Source organism: Melospiza melodia, chromosome 2, assembly GCF_035770615.1.
Source record: "Melospiza melodia melodia isolate bMelMel2 chromosome 2, bMelMel2.pri, whole genome shotgun sequence".
NCBI classification, from domain to species: Eukaryota; Metazoa; Chordata; class Aves; order Passeriformes; family Passerellidae; genus Melospiza; species Melospiza melodia.
The window spans coordinates 63,096,355-63,118,948 of NC_086195.1; positions in this window are offsets into that span (position 1 = coordinate 63,096,355).

Below are 22,594 nucleotides of genomic sequence, written 5' to 3' on the forward strand. Positions count from 1 at the left end.
AGAGTTGCTAGATTTCAACTCAATTTTTACTCCATTTTCAAGTGTATGAGAGAAATGCATGTCATTTTGAGTTAGCTAAATTATTTGGGAGTCAGTTTATTAAGCTATTACACTAACATTCAAAATATTTTCATTCAGATTAATATCATTCAAACGTTATTAGAGGTAAAGGTTTCAATTTTTTGTAAAAGTTTGTACTTTCTAGCAAGCTTATTTAATGATGGATTAAAACATATGTCTTTTTCTGTGTTGCTGTTTTTATTCTCCTTCCATTAAAGCTTCTTGTTAGGGAATACCAACATTTGGTGTTCTCAGGGAGGAAACATTTCCAGAATTACTTCTTGGAAACAAATGAATAAAAAAGGTATTGCTGCAATGACTGAGACTGACAAGTGGAGGCTTCATATGTTCATTTGTACATATGTACATATGATATGTACATCAGCAACTGTAGCTAGTGGAAAGGCAACATGGTGGGTTAGGTTTATCCTTTGACAACTCCCTTCCATCCTTAATTTGTTCCTAATTGGTGAAGTTGTTTGTTTTCTCCCTTGCCATCCCTCTACTTTAGGCTGCCAACCTCTTTCTATTAACTGCTCAATTTCTCTACCTCCTCTTTTCTTTCCCTTATATCAAGTCTAATTCCTTCCTGAGGTAAAGATTTAAGGGGACAAAAGCAGATGGGCTTCAAGGAAAATCTTAATTTGCCTCTGTGCATTGAAACATTATTCCTCTGCACTAGCAGGTGTAATGAGCACAGTAGCAAGGCACAGGAAAAGTATGGCTGATGTGCTGGCGTTTTTGTCCTCCATACAAATGTATTCACATTTCCAGGCTATTTCCTCACATACTTCATCTCTTTCTTTGACAGCTTTCAGTCAGTGACTCCATCAATGTGGCAAGAACATGAAAGAGTGTGCATCCACTATGTACCACAGCGTAGAATATCTTCACTCAAAAACACCATTCCTTTATTTTTAGGCAGAACATTAAGAATTTCAGAAAACAAAGAAATGTTAACAAAGAAATGGCAAAGATGCATTAAATTCACATCCAATGCTCTAATGTAAAATTCTTTATCAGACTCAGAGTTGTGATAGATTGCTTCAAGCTAACTGATTACCAGCACTAAATCACCCAATAGTTGAGATTGGATCTAGAAAGTATATCCAGCTCAACCCTCCTGCTTGAGCAGGGTCACCTGGAGCAAGTTGCCCAGGTCTGTGTCCAGACAGTTTGCGAGTATCTCCATGGAGGGAGGCTCCACAGCATATCTGGGCAGGGTTCAGCCTTCACAGTTAACAGAATTTCCTTCTGAAAGGCGTTCAGAGAGAATCTCCTGTGTTTCAGTTTGTGCCTATTGCCTTTGGGCTGTCACTGGGCGCCAATGGAAAGAGTCTGGCTCAGTCTCTTTTGCACCCTCCCTTCAGGGATTTACACACACTCATTCGGTCTCTCTGAGGCTTCTTTTCTCCAGGCTGAGCAGCCCCAATGTACTCAGCCTGGGCTCAGACGAGAGATGCTCCAGTCCTTAAACCATCCTTGCAGTCCTTCACTGGACTCCCTCCAGTTTGTCCACGTCTCTCACATACTGGGAAGCCCAGAACTGGACACAGGATTCCCGAGGGTGCCTCACTGGCGCTGATTAGAGGGGCAGTACCGCGTGCCTCATCCTGCTGGCAGCGCTTTCCCCGGTGCAGCCCAGGCACTGTTGGCCGCCTTTGCCACGAGGGCGCACTGCTGCCTCATCTTCTGCTTGTCCACCAGGCCATCCCTGTCCTTTTCTCCTCGGCTGCTTTCCCGATGGATTGCCCCAGCCTGTACCTGTGCGTTTTGGGGGCTATACCTCCCAAGATGCAGAACTTTGGATTTCCTTCGATTTTTTTTCGGAGGTTCCTCTCTGCTCGTTTCCCCAGCCTCTCGAGACCCCTCTAGACGGTCACACAATTGTCTGGGCTCCACTGCTCCAAGTCTTTTGTTTAAACTTGGTGAGTGTACACTTGCTCCCAGCATACAGGTCATTAGCAAAGAGAAAAGTCAGTTAGTTTTACTGAAAATTCCTTAATGCCAGCTAGTGCTACTGCAACAAGCAATATTTCCCTATGGTTAACAAGTGATGGAACAGTGAAGTGTTGCATTTCCAGAACATTCTGCAGTTACTTCTGAGGAGATCGATATTAAAAAAGCACCACACGGCAAGTAGGCCTTAGGGCACTTTTTCCTCTTTCAGGTGACTTATTTGCTATTGGAGGTTACACTCAGCCAGAAAAATACAATAATTCTATTAAAGAAATCTATCTATGTTTTGGTTTCAAATTATCTTTCTTCCTCCTTTCCAAACTCAGAAGGCAAAAAGCAAAATTTTATATATATGTATAAACAAAATGCTTCTCTACACTGGAATGCCAGGCTGTCATAAATTCATAACTAATTTCTCCTTGGTTTTCAATCTTCTGCACTAAGAGGACCATAATGCTGGGACCAGGAAGGATTTAAGCAAAACATGTTTTCTGATTTCAGGATGGACTGCCAGAAGGTTTTCAAGACAAAAACTACAGTTAGACAGGAAAGCTGGTGAAAGCTGTGAAAGATGGGAAATGGATGAGGACTGAGAAAGTGTAAGGAGATGAGTGATACACCAGGCTGGCTTGCAACAGGAAGTGCAATGCATCAAGTGCAGAGCAGCTTCACAGACTCCAGGAAAGCTAGGCAAGGCTTGCCACTAGCAAAGAAAGATTTTGCACAGAGGTCCAGAAATTTGGTATATTCTTACAGACATTAACATGTCATACCTCCTCACATACTTGTGAATTTGAGCTTGCAACCTGAATTTGATATACAACCTCAAATTATCTTCCACTTGGTATGTTCTTGATATTGAGATCAGCATATCTTTTGTCCATTGCTTTTGTTAATCTCTTAAAACAAAAACCTAAAACAACCTCATGAAAATAATAAAAAATTATGGCCAGCCACATGCTTCTAATAAGCAGTGCTTATTATTTCAGAAGGGCATACACCTAGGAAAAAACGGAAACTTTGAGTTGAGAGTAGCTCAGACTGCAGTTGCATACCTATGTGCACAGCTGCTGCATCATGTATATTTCCTGCCCTCTTCTGAAACATGTATGTGATTTAACTTGTACAGGTTTTAAAATGGGACTATGACATGGAAGCAACAGAGAGATCTTACTTCTTTACCTTGCACTGTTAAATGCACTACCATACCCAGAAACATGTCATATTTTCTAAAAAGTTAAAATATTAGAATTGGAGAAGTGAAAAAAGATGGTTAAGTCTCTAGAAAGCATGTTTACAATGTGGAATTTGTGAAGTTCAACGTATGCAAGTGATGAAGAAAATGGAGAAAGTACCTGATTAATCTGTCTGGTGCAAAAACACTTTAAATGACTGATTAAATAAGGAAGGTGTGAAAGATCCTTCCTACTCAGTGACTCTTACTGGGGAGCCCAGAACTGGACACAGTACTACAGGTGTGGCCTCACCAGTGTTCAGTGGGGGAAGGATACCCCTCCTAACACAGTCCAGGAGGGGTATCTTTGTCACTTTGTACAGCTTGGGGTCCACCAGAACTATTTCTGCAAAGCTGCTTTCCAGCTTGTCATCTGCCACCATGTGCTGCTGCATGGAAAGGAGACAAAGAAGTGAAGATGAAAGAGTCAGAATAATCAGGTTTCTTGAACGTTTATGGAACATCCAGAATATATTACATTTGTACTGTGGAATAGAAAGTGTCTAATTTAACAAGATATGAGGGGGAAAACAAATTATGACACCTAGCAAGAGATTCTGTGTGGAAAGAAAAACCAACACAAAGCCAAGGAAAGAAAAAAAAGATGCTCGGTATCCTATTCCTTTATCACTAGATAGTTTCTTGAAAGAATTATGAGAACCACAGCTTCTATTTCTCAAGTTGCCTATGGCAACAGAGCATATTGTGAACAAGGTAGAAGCCTTTCCTAGTAGATCAGACATCCAGAAGCAGAAGATCTTAAAACTACAAGATCTTCTTTCTTCAGAGATTTTTCTTTCTGTGCCTGAAATAACATGCAAGACCTGCTGTCCAATTAACTGTTTGGAGAATGACACAGCTGAGGCTGCATTGGATTGGATTGGATTGGATTGGATTGGATTGGATTGGATTGGATTGGATTGGATTGGATTGGATTGGATTGGATTGGCTGAAACTGGCAGAATTATGCTGAGGGATAACAACAGGTCACATGGCCAGTCATCTTTGCCCCGCTGTATTGGAAAAGATGATTAATAATAATGAACAACTTATTCCTTCATCTTCTTTAGTTCAATCAGAGTTGAAGCTTATACTTAAAAGGCAAAGCTATCACTTAAGAACTTTGAAATCATGGCAAAGCAGGCTAGAAGTGCTAAAGAGTGAAAACTATTTTGCAGACCTAAGCCTTTATAGAAATTCGATTAGACTTTTAAGAAGGTGGTTTTTTGGTTTTTTAATCGGGTCAGTAGTTAAGTCCCTCAATATTATGTATGCACCCAGAGCAGAAAGTGTATAAAAACAACTCGGTACAGGAACATAGAAGTTTTATCAATGAAAATACAGAAATGCTTGATCAGCATAGCACACAGAAACATCAAACCCTGCCTTCCCCTAAAGAGATGCAAAGCAGCTGTTTGATCCCAGAACACAGAGTTAGGAACCATGGCATCTACTTATCTTCTCGTATAAGTTTTACGACTGCTAACCTTCCTCTCACTGGCAAAGAGTGAGTGAAAGTCTGGATTCAAGGGAATCCACATCCCTGACACCAATGAAAAGAGACATTTCAGTGCTGACTGTATCTGCCCGCTCTAAAGCCCAGCACAAACACCTGCAGTGGCAGTGCACCACAGAGGGAAAACATTGTTATGTCCTATGATGACGGTGCCCAGTCAGGCGATTGGGCTTGGGTCTTTATTTCGCCTTTCTCCTCCTTTTTCCTCCCAGCAGCCCCCACAGACCCCGAGTAGGCCTGGCGGCCCGCCCCTACCCCCCAGGCTCCCTGTGGCAAGGAGCACGGCTTGAACTGACAACACGGGACCCTTTGGGTTCCACTTCAATTTCACTTGAATTCCACATCGATTTTATTCCTTAAAAGCCGAGGCTGCGGCGCCGGCACGGCGGGCTGGGGCGCGAGGTCCCCCTGCCGGCTCCGGAGGCCGCTCCCTCGGCCCGGCGGCCCCGGGGCCGTGCGGGGGCTGTGAGGGGCTGAGAGGGGCTGTGAGGGGACTGTGCAGGACTGTGAGATGGCTGTCAGGGGGATGAGGGGTTGTGAGGAACTGTGAGGGGACTGTGCAGGGCTGTGCAGGACTGTGAGATGGCTATCAGGGGGATGGGGGGTTGTGAGGAACTGTGAGGGGTCTGTGAGGGGACTGTGCAGGGCTGTGCAGGACTGTGAGATGGCTATCAGGGGGATGGGGGGGGGTTGTGAGGAACTGTGAGGGGTCTGTGAGGGGATGGTGCAGGACTGTGAGATGGCTGTCAGGGGGCTGTGGGGGGGTTGTGAGGGGCTGTCAGGGGACTGTGCAGGACTGTGAGATGGCTATCAGGGGGCTGGTGGGGGGGTGAGGAACGGTGAGGGGTCTGTGAGAGGCTGTGAGGGGCTGTGAGGGGCTGTGAGGTGTTGCGCGGGGCTGTGAGAGGTTGTGAGGGGGCTGAGGGGCTGTGAAGGGCTGAGACGCTGTGAGGAGCTCTGCGGTGTTGTGCGGGGGCTGCCGTCAGGGCGTGCTGAGGGAGAGCTGTAGGGTCACAGCGCCAAGGGCTGGAAGCAACGCCAGGAAGCTCCAGTCCCCCTCATACTCCCAAAGGAGTCAGCGATGAGGCTGGACTGGGCCGCCCAGGGCTGTGTCCTGCCAGCTTCTGTAAATAGAAACATAGAATCACAGAATCAATAAGGTTGGAAAAGCCCTCCCAGATCACTGAGTCCAACCTTTGACCGAATACCGCTATGTCAACCATACCAGAGCACTATGTGCCACATCCAGTCCTTCCTTAAACACCTCCAGGGACGGTGACTCCACCACATCCCTGGGCAGGCCATTCCAATGTTTAAATCACCCTTTTTGGGAAGAAATTCCTCCTAATGTCCAACCTAAACCAGTCCTGGTACAGCTTGAGACTTCATCCTCTACTGTCACTAATTGCCTGGGAGAAGAGGCCAACACCACATATGGCTACAACCTCCTTTCAAGCAGTTGCAGACAGCAGTAAGGTCTCCCCTGAGACCCCTTTTTTCCAGCTAAACACCCTCTGCTCCCTTAGCCACTCCTCATAGGACTTACTTGCCTGATCCTTCCACAGATTTTCGCCTTTCTCTGCACTCAAGGATAGAAATGGAACACCCTTCTTCAAGTACTTGTTTGCTCTGCTGCTTGAGTGTCATAGAGAAAAATTTTTACCTCGCACCAAGCCTGACCTGCTCTTCTTTCAGTTTCTGGCTGCCATCTCTGATCCTCTCACCATGCACCACTGTGAACAACCTGGCTCCACCTTCTCAATAACCTCCTTGTGGTTGTTGGAAAGATGCGATTTCTTCTCCAGGGCAAACAGGGGGAGCTTTCTTGGCCTCTCCTCACAGTGCAAGTGCTTCAGTCACATCACCACCAAACTTGCACTAATTTGTGTCTATCTTGCATTGTGGAACCCAGGAGTGGACAGGCTATTTTAGAGGTGGTCTAAGTGCTGAACAAAATGCAGTAGCATCTTTCCCCTCACACAATCTACTGACAATGTTGCTGTCAATACAGCCCTAGCAAACATCAGCCTTGTTTGCTGCCACTCTTTTGTCATGAACTACAGAGACAGAAGTCATCTCACCAGCATCATCCCCTTTCCACCTTTTCTCCAGAGCAGCTACAGCACTTTTGGACATGAGGTATTGAGTGCCTATTGAGTGCCTATTAAACACCCTCTGCTGGTGTTTAATGTTGCACTGTAGTTTTCTTGTCACTTCCCCTCCACTCAGGCCTGCCTCATGATCAATCCCACCAGTCTAGCCCACTCTCAGCAAATTCTTTGCAATTTGCTCCATTCTCATTCTGGGAAATTTTCATGTGAAGCTAGAAGAAAATACAGGGAAAAGGAGAATTATTCATGTGAACAGAACTCTGAGGCAGTCAAGGGAAAGATGATGTGGGACAAGAAGACTGAGGTTTAGAAAAGAGGGGAAATTAATTATAAGGTGTGTTTGAAAGTCTAAAGCTATTCAGACAACTGAATGCAAGAGGAAAATTTGAATTCATGCAGACAAATGAGAATATGGATGATAGCCCTTTGGAGACAGGGACAAAGAGTCTCTAAGGAGAGAAGTTCCTATTTAATAAAACTTGCAAACCATACGGGTGAAAATTGCAACTGATAGAAAGCAGTTGTCCTCTCAGAGAAATCATTAAGAATTCTAAGTATATACTTAAAAGGGAAATTATAAAAAAAGTATTTGTAAAACCTTGGAAAAAAATCTAGCCAAAGCATTTAATTTCAATAGAGACAGTATAGTACAATCCAAACAAAATTGGGAACAGAATGAGAACATATAAAATATTTTAAAAATCCTTTTAAATGTTTAATTATTTCCCCCCCCTCAACTTACAAAGACAATTTTTGCAAATTGTTTTCAGCATTTCCAAGAGAAATTTAAAAATCTGTTGAAAGTTTCTGTTCTAATACCAGAGGCATCCTACACTGAATTTCAGCCAGCCTAAAGAGAAATACTTGGAGGCTGATCTACCAGTGAATAAAGAGACATGATAATTTTGCTTATCAAACACAAGTCATTAGACATGTATCAATATAAGTATTGTGGATGGATTTGAAGCTCCATAGTGCTGTACAACTCCATTGTACATACACTTCTCCATCAGCTGTTTCCTAAATGTTTTATTGGTGTGAATAAGTACAATTTCAGGAACAAGTAACAATATGAAAAAAAGTAATACCAGTAAAAGAAGGAATGTCAGGCTATAAAAGACAATGTCTGACAAAAAATCTCCATCAGACAGAACTGTGAGAAGCCAAGAGATTGCAGTACCAATCCTTTCAGTTTACATTAACGCTCCGTACTTCTGAGACATGGTAATCCATTCCTTTACATGCCCCTGACAATTCCCAAGCATTTAAGTGAGTTGAATATGAACCCTAAGGGGAAGTCTCCAGGATCACAGTTATTACACACCTGCAGTGACTCCCCCATGCAATGCTGAGTGGTGCTGACAAAAGTGCTAAGCTGGGTAGGGGTGTCACAAGGACATTTTGCAAAGTATTCTTTGTCACATTTCTTATTGAGCTTAACACCTTAAGGTGCAAGATAGCATTATCATGTCCTCACATGTTAACACAGTGTTACAGTGCACAAGCAAAGGAGATGAAGGAAGATGTCCTGTGGTTATGGATTTTTAGCAGCCAATTTTTTGCTTACTCTGGACATTTTAGGAGGTAAGCTGTGGAGCTTATTGGACTTAAGACATAATTATTTATTGGACTTATATAAAAAATGTCATTTATCTGTTACTGATCTTCTCTGAGACACTTTGTGTACTCTCCTGCTCTGGTTATACAAGCAATATTAATGGAAGTTTTTGCCTTGATAAGATTTGAAATACACTCAAAACTCCTACTCCTTTTTCATCTCTTTCTCCCTCTCACATGTGCAGGAAAGAGGAAAAAAAAGAAAGAAAAAAAAGGAGTGTCCCACCCATCTAGTGATGGCAGCATCTTTGCATGTTCCAAGAATACACAATATTCTGGAAGAAAGCCATCCTTGTCACTTGGGCTGTTGCAATTGATACCTTGATTGTAGTAGGAGCGTCTTTTTTCTAATTTTAGCTATAAATATCTGAATAATTTGAGGTAAAATAACAATCTCTGTGCTGTACTTGCCAGCTCTTAGGTCTGGGCCCTTTGTGCATGGACAAAACATTATCTGAAAGGCAAATTGCACAAGAAGCTCAAAAATATATGCAGTAAAATCGTGGAGAGAAGTATTACTCCTGATTCAAGTGAACTCCTTAAGAAGTCTCTAACAAGTCTGTTAACAAATACAGTATATTGGTCAGCAGGCAACTGCAATGAGTCTTTGCCTTTTTCTCTTCCAAGTGCTGTAAATACAACCAAATTGTTTGTGTGAAAAGATGAGGAAGACAGCAGATCGACACAGACTTCTGAGCATTAGTTAGGCAAACCTAGATTTTGGTGCATTAGGACCTTCAAAGTAGATCAGTGAAGAAAAAAAATTCTTTTGTGTACGATTGCAATGCTGCTCTTCAGCATTCAGTGGGAGGATGCACTGCTTTTATTTTAAGCAAGTAGTCCAATATAGCTGGTAGAAATGCAGTTTCAGGAAGAAGTGAGCTAGATTTCGCACATAATGGAGAGCACAGATTGTTCTGACCTGTATGCCCAGTCCCCCTGGTTAAAAATGCCTGTTATGAAGAGGAGCAAGCTTACTCCATTCCTCCTTCTGAGATCAGGGAGCAGCTGATGTGATTAAGCCAGTGAGTGATAGAGCCACTCTTGGCTAATCTGAAGATCTGTGAGAAGAGGTAAAATTGTGAACTAGAAAATATAACTATTTGAACTAGAAAATATAGCGTGCCTGGAAACAATCTTGTATGAACTATGCTGGCTGGGAATTAGAAGAAACATCACAGGCTCATCTTTCTGGTAGGTACACATAGACCTGTAAAAGGAGGTGAGCTTACCTGTGTCTATTGCATATTTGGAAATGTGGCTGTTCTGTCCTTTTTTACACATGAAAGAGTTAAGATGTTCAAAGCTTCGTTCTGTTCAGCAATTTCTACAGCAGAATGCTAGGTACAATTAATTTCAGCAAAAGAGAGGTGGTTGTCCTGTTGGTCATCCAGTCTGATGTAAAATTAAACAAGGGGAGAATTTTTTTTAAACGAAGTAAAATTTCTCAATTCGTAAACTAAAGAAGGAATCTGCCACTTTAAGTCATAAGAAGAAGAATTGCAGGCTCATCTTCTACAATGTCCCTGATGAGAGGGAAAACCAAGTCACTGGTTGTCCTGGGGTGACTTTATGATGCTTGTATCCCCATTTGTCTGTTTAGCCCAGAAATAAGTTTTGCGCCTTTAAGACTAGTTCTGAGAACAAAAGAGGGGAGAGAAGAAGTGCAGAGTTTGTTATCAAGTACTGCACTTGCTCCCCCGCATCCTTCTCCCAAACTGTGTTGTCTGCAGCACAGACAGACAGCAAGAGAGAGCTCTCCTTTATTTTTAGTTTGTTTTTAGCTAGCTGAGGCAGAGAAGTTCCCTGGACTGTATATTTTTTCTTCTTCTTAGAACTGTTTAAACCTGCTATAGACTGAAAATTCAAAAAAGCACCAGAAACTCACACCTGTGGCCCACTGGGTCAGGCCTGGGCCGTGGCATTTCCCAGTGCTGGATGGACTGATAAGAGACTGAATAAGCCGAGTTACAGCCCATGAAGGAGACTTCCTGAGTTTGTCATCCCTTCAGAGTGGCAAGATGTTTTATTGTTTAATATTGTTCAATTTTTTGTGCTAGTGAATTCTTTGCCTGTTAAATAAACAGGGTTTTTTTTCCACTTTTCTCCAAGGAAATATTTTCCCAAACAAGTTGAGAGAGGAGCCACTTAAGTTTGCTTTCTAGAAGAATCCCTTTGGAGGTTTCCTCCCAAATTTGCTCTAAACCAGGATACTGGTGCTGTGGACCACAGCTACAGTAACGCATTCCAAGAATGAGCTGCAATGGATTCTCAGACACAGGGAAATGCACCTGGGAAGCAAGGGAGCCATGTCAAGGCTCTAGTTCTCTGCATGTCACATTTATTCTGTGTAGGACCAACTCACTACTGAAATATCTGAGAAGGACCATAGCAATTTTTAACATTTCCTACAATGAAATTGGTGAAATGAATTAGAAGAATGGCTGAGTAGCTGAAAATTCCAAGAAGCATGTTTTTCCTGCATTTGAAAGTAGATGGGAAAAAATAAAACGGTTGTTTTCATTAGCTACAATCTGATTTGTAATCTGGCATAAATGAAACATTTCAGCATTAAGGAAAGCCTGGAACTGAAACAATGGAGCTAAGTGGTTCCAAAGAAAAGCTGAGAAAACACTAACTTTGAAACACTGAAACTGAGAAAAACTAACTGAGAGAAGGCATCGGTGAAGGTCCTGGTATCTTGTGGCACTGAGGTTTATGTCAGGGCAGATACAGAAATTGGCATTGGAGTTATGTAGACATTTAGGTGCTCTATTTGTCAGCATCACTATAATGTACTAGCATTTTCCAAGAGAAGTACACAAGTACTGTCACGCTGCAAGAGAACTAAAGCACAGAGTTAAGTAATTTGGCCAATGTAATTCAGGTAAGTTGTGAAAAAGCAAGGTACAGAGTCTGATCTCCTGAGAATCACTCCACTCTCTAATCCACAAGGCCATTCTTCCTTATTGAGCCAACTGTTCAACAGCTGATCTCAGTCAGTGCAGACCACTTTTCCAAGACATTCTGGGCTTTGCATGGACTGGCTTAGGAAAGGATGTGGTTGTTTCTGAGTGGCAGTAGGATAACAAGCATATTTAGAACCCGGGCAGGCTTTGATCTGCAAGGGAAAAAGAGCACAGTGGAGGAAACAAGTCAAGTCACAGGCTTGCAAGTACCAGTTTGACAAATGTGGACTAAAGGAAGAATTGGTTTATTGGTCTGATTACCCCATATTTTCATCAGAATATGCTTTTGCACTATCTAAAGCAAATATCCCTGCTGGTCATTCATCCAAGTGAATACACTTAATCTTCTATTAATAATTTTGTTTCTTAAACGAGCCATTGGCATTTCCGTGACTTCTGAATCCTAAAATATTGTACATGTGCAATCAGTACACAGTAGTGTTAATAGACTTTTCCATAACAATCTTTTTATAGTTGCTCACTTCCTAGATACCCAAGGAAATGCATCACATCTGCAATACTGTGCAGAGATAGCTAATGGGAAGTTCCAGGAAGCTGGCAGCAGGCAGTAGGGATCAACCTCCATACCTGATCAGGAATTTTTGACCTTTACCATGCTGAGGACCATATAGCAATAGACACATTTCCTTGCAAATTATTTCATTTCTCATTTGCAGTCCAAAGAGAACAAACTTTCTTGTGTGGTTATCTATGTGACTAATTGATACCTCCAGTAATTCCAGCCTCTGTTAAAAAAAAAAAAAAAAAAAAAAAAAAAAGGAAAAAAAGAAGGCTCTCAAAAAAGAAAGCCCTCATGTTATCATCTCCTCATCTTACTTGGTCAGGCCTCATACTCAGAATACCTGCATCAGCACCTTTTTTTCTGTGCTGGTCCTGCTGACCTGTACCTTTTGACAGCTATTGATAAAAAGCTGGTTACCACCAGGTTATGATATGTTTGTTACTGAGAAGCAGTGAGGAGTGTGTGTGAAGAGTTTTGCAGTGCTTTTGAACACAGTGCCTCTTAAAACTGGCTGTGGTTTTTCTGAAGTTATACTGTTTATTAGGAAAAGCCAATTCTTTTAAATCAGCCCTGCTGGTGAGAAAGTGCAGCTTTTTATTAATTGACTCAGTAAAATCTGGGGAAGAAATTATGTGGTTAAGCTATCTGAATTTAATATTTCCAAAATTAGGCATTCTTTAACAGGAATACCCTTTGTTTTCCAACATTTATGTCTTAAAATATTTAAAATATTCAGAAATTCAGATGGAAAAAATGGTTATCAAAATCAATGTAACAATATTTCAAATCTCCCCTATTATTTTTTCCCCACAGAATTTCCACTCACTATTTTTGGTAAGCTTAGGGTCTGTGTGGAACTTCAGGAAGAAGAGATACTTCAAAATCAGACCATCACAGAATTCAAAACTGCTTCAGACTCCTCTGTAAACTGCCTACCCAGATACTGCAAATCAGGCACCCCTCTAAAGTGGTCCTTACTGGGGTCTTTGCCAATAACTTTGCCTGTTCTCTGAACATCTGCTTGAGTTTAGTGTGGTTCATTTAAACTCACAGACGTTTGGCAACATGAATACATTCCATCATGCCCTTTCCTGTAGATCACTTTGGTACTCAAGGTGTTATTCAGACTTTCTAGATCAAAGAAACAACTACTTCATATTTCACTTCCAGGATCTACAGTAGTGTAAGAACAATCTGGTCTATCTGTTCAGTACTGTGCTATTTCTTGTTTCAGTCCTCATTGATGAGGGCAAGTGAAGAGATTTTTAAGCACTTGAAAGTATAAATAAAATCTGAACTTGGAGCACTGATGTTTAGTAGAAACATGGACAAAACATACCTAGCACTGCTGTTGTCAAGCTCTGTATCCAAAAAATAATTTCTTTGATACTGATGGCATCAGTACCCCAATGTGTGTGTCCCAGATGGAGAGTTGATACTTGGGGCTCAGGGACAAAATCAGAGCCTGCAGGAAGGCTAAGATTTCAGCAACAGTGCTGCTGCTTTGTCTAAAGGTGTGTATTTCAGTATGTGTGCCCTTACAAAGGTAGGCAGAGTAGAGGTAGAAGTATCTTTTCATCCATTAGAAGACAAAACTGAGTGTTGAGTATCTCATCTTTAAAATGGGAATAATAATAATAATAATAATAATAATAATAATAATAATAATAATAATAATAATAATAATAATAACAACAACAATAATAGTATTTCATTTCCTGCGTTGGTGTCTTCCCTTCGGTAAATCGCAGTACAAAGTAATCTTTTGATAGTCTTTTGGCTATAGGAAGGGTTAGCCTGCTCATAAACACACTACTAAAAGTTATTTGTCCCTTTTAAAAATTAAATCTTTGATGTTGTAAAAGCAAGGTCCACAGAGAAAGGCACAGTCCCTGCTTTTGCCAGCCCTTACCTTCTGATTGCATGACTTGACTTTGCACCTCAACTCTCTGTACGTTAGTGTTCCTGATTGTTAGATAAGGTAATGGTCCCCAGAGTTACAAAAACGCTTTAGCATCCCTAGACAAAAGGAAAGGTACTGTGGAAGCACAAAGAACTGTTTACACGAGTTAAAAAATAACTTTTAACCTTTGATCTTGAAGATCTATTTCATGTGTGCACCATATGCTCAAAGGCCTGACAGCTTCAGCTTCACCTCTTCTGTGGATGCACTCTTTGACTTCACAGCCCTTATGCTTTTAGCTTGATGGCATCCAAGATGTTTCTTAGCAATCATATTCTGCCAGCAACACACATTCTTTGCTCCTCAGGATCTGGGAAATTTACTTCATTCCTCTTTTCCACACTGCTCTTTGGAGAAGTTAACCTCTGAAGAAACCCAAGCAAACAAACAGAAATCCCACAAGCATAAGGGATTTGCAGCATGTTGAAAATCCATAGGGGTGGAAAAACAACTCCGTAGTTGTCAGCTGAACCTGATCCAAACAATCTGATCAAAGATGATAACTCAACTTTGTTTTGTGCAAAAAGATCTTTGTTTATACATCGAGTGCACACCAAGGGGAAACCATTAGCAACATTGAAGTTGCTGGCCTGGAATGAAAAATGTGGTGGCTAGAAGAGAGGAGCAGCAGCCTGCAGAAGAGATTCAATTTTTGCAGGGCTTCTGGTGACAAAGGAAATGTTATGAAATGTGTAAGGTTTATTTCAGGGCAGATCTTTTTTTAACTGATACCTTGCCTCTAATATTTGATTTGAAGAATGTTGCGTGTCTGTGAAAGGGGCAGGAATAGAAACAGGCACGGCCATGAACACCTTACTTATATGATGACTATCCTGAAAGAGTTAAGAAAGAAACTGCTTGCCCAGGCAAGCAAGGGTCACAAAGAGAATGTTAACATGGGGAAGGCAGAAAACAAGACAGCAGCCTTGCAGTGAAAACTGTGATCTAAGACACTTGAAAGTGCAGGAGCAGGAGAGGAAAAGGCAGATTCTTTCCCTTCTCTCCTAATATCTGCTGTTCCTGTCCAGCAGTCAACTAGAAATAACACCACTCAGGACTGTCTCACTGGAGACTTGATCTCACAGCATGGTGCATCCAGGCCTCCTCTCCACCCCTCCTTCCCTGGTTCCAGGCTGCCTATGCAGCCATCCCCAGTTGTACTAAAGCTCCAGTTAAGAAGGCAGCATACTACCCCTGTAGACTAGAAACAAGTGCTGAGGGAGGGAGTAAATGAACAGTCCATATGTCGTTCAGCTGTCTCCTAGGTTCTAAAATCAACCAGTTCTAATCCTCCCTGAAAGCCAAAACAGTCCTGAAGGAGGCATTGAAATGGCAAACTTATCTTTTGTTTTTTCCAACCCAGTCATGATTTTTCAAACCTCTACTACAACATACCTCAGCTGCCTCATTTCCAAGCTGAACAGCATATTTTATCTCTGCCTGTATGTAAGCTATTCCAGTTCATTGACAATCCTAATTCTTTTGTACCTCTTCTAGTTTTGGTACATCCTGTTTTCGGTGGGAAAGACCAGAGCTGAGGACAGCATTCAGGATGTGGACGTGACAGTCTTTTAATCTTCACATGACATCTCCTAGCCTACCACATTCAACAAGAAGCTGAAAGGTAAACAGCTGGTAGCTGAGATGCAAGCAGTTGTAATCACTGTAATCCTCTTGGACTGCATAAGTACTTCTAAAAACCACAAGTAAAATAAATAAAACCAACTACCATTAAAATAAAAATAAGAAAAAAGCCAATGCAAATTACAACATTTTTGCTATCACCCAAAACAAACCAGCAGTAGAAAAATAAGTTTGAAAAATGTTACTAACACCAAGCTACAGTGCCAAGTGTTGTCTCCTGTCTTACAAGATGATGGATGATGGGTTTAATTCAAACTCCAAGCAAAATAATTGGATTCTGGGAAAAGTTAAAAAATTAATAACTACAGTATTTTCTGAGGGCTAAAAGTGCTACTTGAAAAGCAAACAACTCAAGCAAGCGTAAAGACTAAAAGAGAAAGAAAACAGTGAAAGCAGTAAGTGAGACAACTACTGATGTAGGACTATGCAATAATCAACATAAAGAATAAGGTAGAATACTAATAATTTGACTATGGAACACTTAGAACAGTTTTAGGAAACCTCAAGGAATAGAGGGATCCTGTCAGGCAACTTTCTACAGGTATTTCTCCTGGTTCTGGCAGATTCCCTTTCCCTCCTATCCAGCCTCTTTAGTCATGATGATACTAATGTTTGCGGGTCTGTATAGGAGACAGGACCAGATTCAACATAGACATATTTTTAATTTTGACTCTTTAATCAGATCTATTCCCCAACTTCCTGTCCACCTCCACAGTCAACCACACCAAAGAAAGAGGGATAAATGAGTGTTTGGGTACCTGAGGGAGGCAAACAGGAATCCCTTAACCTTGTGGCTCTGCTTAGGAGGATTTTCTTGGAGCCGTAGCTTCAGATTCAACCAGGTGATAAAGATTCATATAGATACTCAGATACTTAGATTAGTATCTAAGTATCTATATGAATATTTATGTTGGAGCTTATGTTAGGCTCTTTCTTTTTGATAAAAATCCAGAACTATTGGGGTCAGGTCCTTTTGTTTTATTTCAACAGTAACTTAGTTACTGAATCAGCCACCAGGCAGAGATGTGGGTGTGCCTATGGAATCAGTCAGGTAAAGTGGCCAGTCACTGATAGATAATAAGGTAAACAAGATTGTACCAAGATTTGTTACAGACAATCAGACCAAGTCACAGCTAGTAAGGTGAAAAGGTTTACAAATACCCAGCACTAAAAGCCTGTGGAATAAATCAATGCCCAGCAGGACAGAGAATATTTGTTTGTGGAGTTCCTCATTCTTGTAACTATCTGCAACTTATTTCTGCAATATTGGATGAGGATATTAATTCAAGTGAGTTGATTGCTATGCACAAAGGAGAGGCAATACTTAAACAAGTGTGGTTTTGTAGCAAGGAGCTTTCTGAGAAGCAAAACGCTTCCTTAGTCAAGGCATCTTGTCATGGGAACTATTAAGACTGATGTATAAAAAGAATGTAGTGGGACATACAGCTAAACATGATTACCTCTTCTTCTGTTGCTCTTCAAACACAAATGTCAATATTGACCAAAACATGAGTATTTAAAAGCCAGCCAGAAATTTCTTATTGTCTATAAAATCTTGAAGACTCACTCTACCCAAGAAGGACATTCTAAAGCATGGTAAGTGTGGGAAGGGGTACGAAAAAAAGTAGGTACAACACAATAGCAACATTTTCAACTACTTTTTATCCTTTAAAAAAGAAACACAATTTACTTTTTAATCTACATTTTAGATATCATATCATCCCATTAGCAACTATGACACAGATGACAAAAGTAGATAAATTATTTCCTTTTTTTAATGAGTAGTTTTATTCAGTAATGGCTGAATAGTATGTGTGACCATTTCACAGGAAAGCAGAGGTGGTTAATGAGAGCGTCATTAAGACTGATGATCAAACCATACTGTAATGAAAGCATAAATTCAGGCTGGATATTATAAAGACAGGAGTATTGTGAACACATTGTTTGACTTCCTCTCTAATAGAGACTGTTTGATTTGGTATTAATGCCCTAACTACTAAAAAAACCCTAGTTTTTAATAGAAAATATTTTCCATGAGTAATTGTTGGTCATTGTTCTGACAACTATTTGTCAGGAACATTACCAAATTTACTTGAATTCAAGTCTGAATTTGCATAAATTCAGATTCCAATAATTGTCTCTTGCTGGACTAGGTGTCTGGGTGTAAATGCAGGCAAATGGGTGTCTCTCCATATCTGAGGAGTTGAGAACTTACCCATTTCTTTGTGCCTAGTAGACAGGAAAGGTTATTGACTTTTTTCCTTTTAGTACCAGAAAATTGACTTTGATGTTGAAACTTAACTCAATTTACCACTTTGCCCACCACCATGTTGGTACTGAATGGCTGTGATAAATTCACACCTCCATCTTCCTTTTCACAAACTAAACAAATCTGTCTCTTTCAAATTTTCACTGAGGCTTTTTTCCCCCCAATCTTTCATCATTCTTATGTCCTTTTTCTTGCTCATCTCCAGTTTTAAGGCCATCTGTCTTAAAGGAAGAACACTTGCACTTGATACAGCATTCCATCTGTTGCCACAGTAGTGCAAATCAGAGGCAGAAGATCCTCAGTTTACAAATTAGCACTTTTCTGGGAAGCATTGTTTGGGTGAACCTGATGTTCATCTACATGTCCATTGAGATGTCCAAGTGCTTTCTTTGCAGATGAGGCCTAAGGCTTAGTGAATACATGCACAAATGTCAATGTGTGTGAATTTCTTATTATCTCACTTCGCACTCAACATCAGCTAAAGTGGTTAGATTGTTGTGAATGGGTAGAAGTGCAGAGGGAATGGCATTTTGCGTGAATCTAAAAAGATATGGAGAACTACATTCATACTGGTTTTAAGATTTTTTTTTTTTCATTCAAATTTTAAGGTCCCGGATGAAATGTCTTGTTTAGGAGCAAATATTGCCACATGCTGACTCTTTATTCATAGAGAACCTACAGGGGGCCATTCAGATCTTTTGATGGGGCCTTGTATTTTGAATCACCTCCTATTATTTGTTATACAGAAAGTATTCTAAAGGATCTGCTTTACATCACTGCTCACTCCACCAGTTCTTCGTGTCTATTGTTATTAGATAACAATAGGAGACAGTAACTAATTTGTAAAAAGGCAGATCCCTGTGATTTATGTAGAACAGTGCATTAGTATTCAGTCTTTACTAGATTAAAAACTTAGACTTGCAAAGATTGTAGAGAAAAATAGCTATTAACTTTCATCATCAAGAATAATTAACCATGACAGCAGCTGAACTTAAGATTCATCTCAGTTAATGTTTTTCAAGGCAGATAATACCTGAACTGACCAAAATCAAACACAAAACCCACATCCAGCCAATCTATCAAAATCTGCTCACATTTGCAATCACATTAAACAGAACTGACTGTTTGAATAAATCACATTTTAAGATTATAGTTAGTGTGTGAGCTAATTAAGATTCTTTTGTTCTTAGAGGGCTGTTTATTATTCAAAGTGCAAGTTCTCTGGGAATGCTAGAATTTTGGGGCAGATAGTGCGTGCAACTCAAAAATGGAATAGAAATTGCAAGAGAAAGAAAGGAGCTGGGAGAGGAACTCAAAAAAGCAAGCACATGTACATATGGCCAGAAATCTGGCTGAAATGCAGCACTTCTGTGACTCATTCTTTTGACAGAAGAGCAGCAGAATAGGAAGGATGGCAGCTAAGGAGCTGTGGGAAACATAAGAGAAGATCAAGAGGCTTCCCAAAAGTAAATGAGCACTTATGGTTCAGTTTTCACCTTGAAAATTTTCAGTATGTACACACAGGTGCTCCAAAAGCCCTTCTAAATATAGAAAGGGAAAACACTCCTGAAACTTCAAAAGGTCTTCTGATTTCAATGTTTTTCTGATTTTTGTGTTTGATTTTAATCCTATAGTATAAGTTTTGCTTGGGTTGTCTGTGCTGAAGAGATGTTTGGAAGCCTCCTCTGAAGTCAGATCTGATGGTTTTCCATCCCAACATTTCACTAACTGCAGACTAATACAAAGGGAATAACATTTACAGACCTGCAGACTTAATAATCACTATTGCCTCAGGCTGATGTGCTGCTTTTGTGCTTCAGCCTAAGGTAAAAAGGACAGGGCAACATGTGCAAGTTTTTGCCATAGCTGACCTGAACCAAACGATGGAAATACAGAGAAGAAATACGGATGTGAAAATAAAGGAAGACAGTGGCTCACATCTGGAAAGTTTTCTTTGCAGTCATAAAATGTGGACATGAAACTGTTATTCTATCCAGGGCTACCTCCTGAAGCACAAGACGACTGTCTTGAGGGAAAACAGCCAGCTTACTAAGCTGCCTCAAGTAGGCCAAGTGTGATCTGTAGATCAAACCAACGCAGGGACTGGGTAACAAACAAAGGCACTGCAATAGTTATAAATAATATCTTTAGCAGAAAATTCCTTGCCAAAGAATTATAACAGAATAGGATTTTAAGAGGAGTGTGATTGGCTGTGTTTAATAGAGGGCCAATGTTCTCTGTGTGCTTCTGCTTTGATATTCAGCAAATACCTTGGAGATTTTGTTTTGGTTTTTCATACTCCCCAGGACAGGATATTCCAGGGTAGGGTTGCTCAACAAATAACTGCTCAAATGATATTGCTTGGGCTGCTTCATCTGCCAGAGTAACCCTGCCCAACTGCGCAGATCCTTTTAAAAATCTAAGGAGGGAGAAGAAACATTTAAGGATAACCAAATAAGAAGTCCTGTGCCCGAAAAAAGGACTACAAGAATAAAGAAGATGAAGAGGGGAAAGGAGTGAAAGATAATGAGAATGGGCATCACCAGCTACTTCCAGATCTGTACACGAGTAGTGCAGACCCTCTCCAAGAAAGTAGAACATTTCAAAATTAGTTTGGAGGTGGTCCTGGAAAATGAACATGCAGAACAATTTGGCAGTGGCAGCAGGGGGGATGGACTGGATGTGAACTTATTGGGTCTCTTCCATCTCCAGTTTCTATGAAAACAGTCACCATTCTTTAGCAATATGATAAATATTTAAAAAAATCATAGATACAAACTAAATAAAACATATTAAATAACAAGTGCAGCCAATTTAATCATGACTTTTCAACTTTTTAAACCAAGACAGCAGGGAGGAAGAAGGAACAGGCTTGAGATTTTTAGTCCTCTTTGTTTAAGGCTAATTCACATAGGACACACCTTCATGAGACTTGTTCAATAACATTTGTGGAGCTGGGCTGGAGTTGTTGTTGGATTGTTCTCAGTCCACAGGGCTGCTGGTTTTATCCAATGCACACTGGGTGCTGTCTCTCTCTAGCAGCTTTTAATTCAGATTTTGCCTTGTTTATGCTTCACTCCTAGCTGGACCAGTAGATTTCATTTTGGGTAGTGCAATACCAGTCTAATCCCTAAGCATTTCGTAACCAAAATCTGATTCCTTTCTTCATTCCTGCACTGCCTAAAACAATATAAACTACCCTTCAAGAGCAAGTCTCCTCCTCTGTAAGGAATCCATGTGTTGCAGATACACAAACTTCATGTTCCTCAGCAGGGGGAGAAAAATTTTTGGCTTAAAAAACATAGAACTCATTATTTGAGCACGTGGTGTGTCCACAAAGTCTAGCTGCAGCAAGGGGACTTGTGTTCCATTGGACAGCCACTAGACAGTGATATAGCCACATCTACACAACCAAAGCACACCCCTCTAACAGCCCCAGCCTCTCTCCAGCCTTTCCTTCACAACCCAGCAGCTCAAGTTTTCTCTGAATCCCTATAAAAACTCATCTTGCATGTTTCTTCTGAGTACTCAGCATTCAGTCTCAGCAGAGAAGAAGGCTTTAACTATCCATTTTCTCCTGTACATGCTGAAGATGAAGAACATTTTAAGGCAGAGGGAGACAGGGATAAGTCTTGCCTGTGGTGCTCAGTTTGTACAACAGAAAGAAGACATCAGCCTTCTGGGCTGTCAGTCTTCAGACTATCAGTCTAGCCTCTTTTTTTGCAATAAAAGTAGTTTAAGAAGTTGAGGCAGACATTGTCATTCTCCTGATCGCATACTTACCTGAACATATGTTCTAGAACAAGACAATGGAGAACCTGGTTCAGGCCTCATTGTACTATTCTCTTCAGCATGCCAGGCCTTGGGGTAAAGACTCAGCCATGAGTAATTTGGTTCAGATTTGGGCTTCAGATTCCCAGCATCTGGCTCAAGGCACTTATATCCACATCCATTGTATGAGGTATATCTCTGACAAACATCAGCTGCTTCACTTCTGCCTCAGAAAGCTTTGTCAGAAGGAACAATAAATTTTCCCGTTATCCCATTTAACTTTGCACCTTGGCATCTAGCTTTTATATGTCCTCCCCAATTCTTTATTCTTTCCCAGCCACATGCACACCCTGGATAAGGGACACAGGTAAACTGGAAGAGGCTAATTTACAAGAACAGGAAGCCTGTCCTAGCACCAGTTCATACTCCTGACAAGGACTAGGTGAATCAAGTAGAGGCTTTCCAAGCGCTTTTGCAGTGCTGGCTGACTTGAGAGACTTGACCTGAGAGCTGCAAGAGTTCTGTTTGGGAAGTGGCCAACATTTTTGTCCAGATGATGGGAAGAGTTGCCCCTCTAAAGAGTTTCGGCAGGAAAATGCCTCTGTGGGAATAGTTTGCCCTTCACAGCTAGAGACAACCGATGAACAAAATGCCTGTATGCAATGAGGAGCCTTCAGTACTTTGTCTTACAAGCTGTCACTTACCCTACTCATGTCAACACAGGACCTCACCGCTCCCCTCACCTTTGTGAGACTCCACCACCTCATGGCATCTGCACATTTCCTACTCTGGCTACTCACTAGGAAATTAACTTGGAATAGAGAAAACCATTCACAGAGCTGGTGTAAGATGTCTGTGCAATGCCACCCAGCTGAGCCATTATTCCTGACCAGGAATCATCAGAGACATCATCAAGAGAATCATCAGCCAGCATAACTTGCCCAACAGTGTTCTAAAA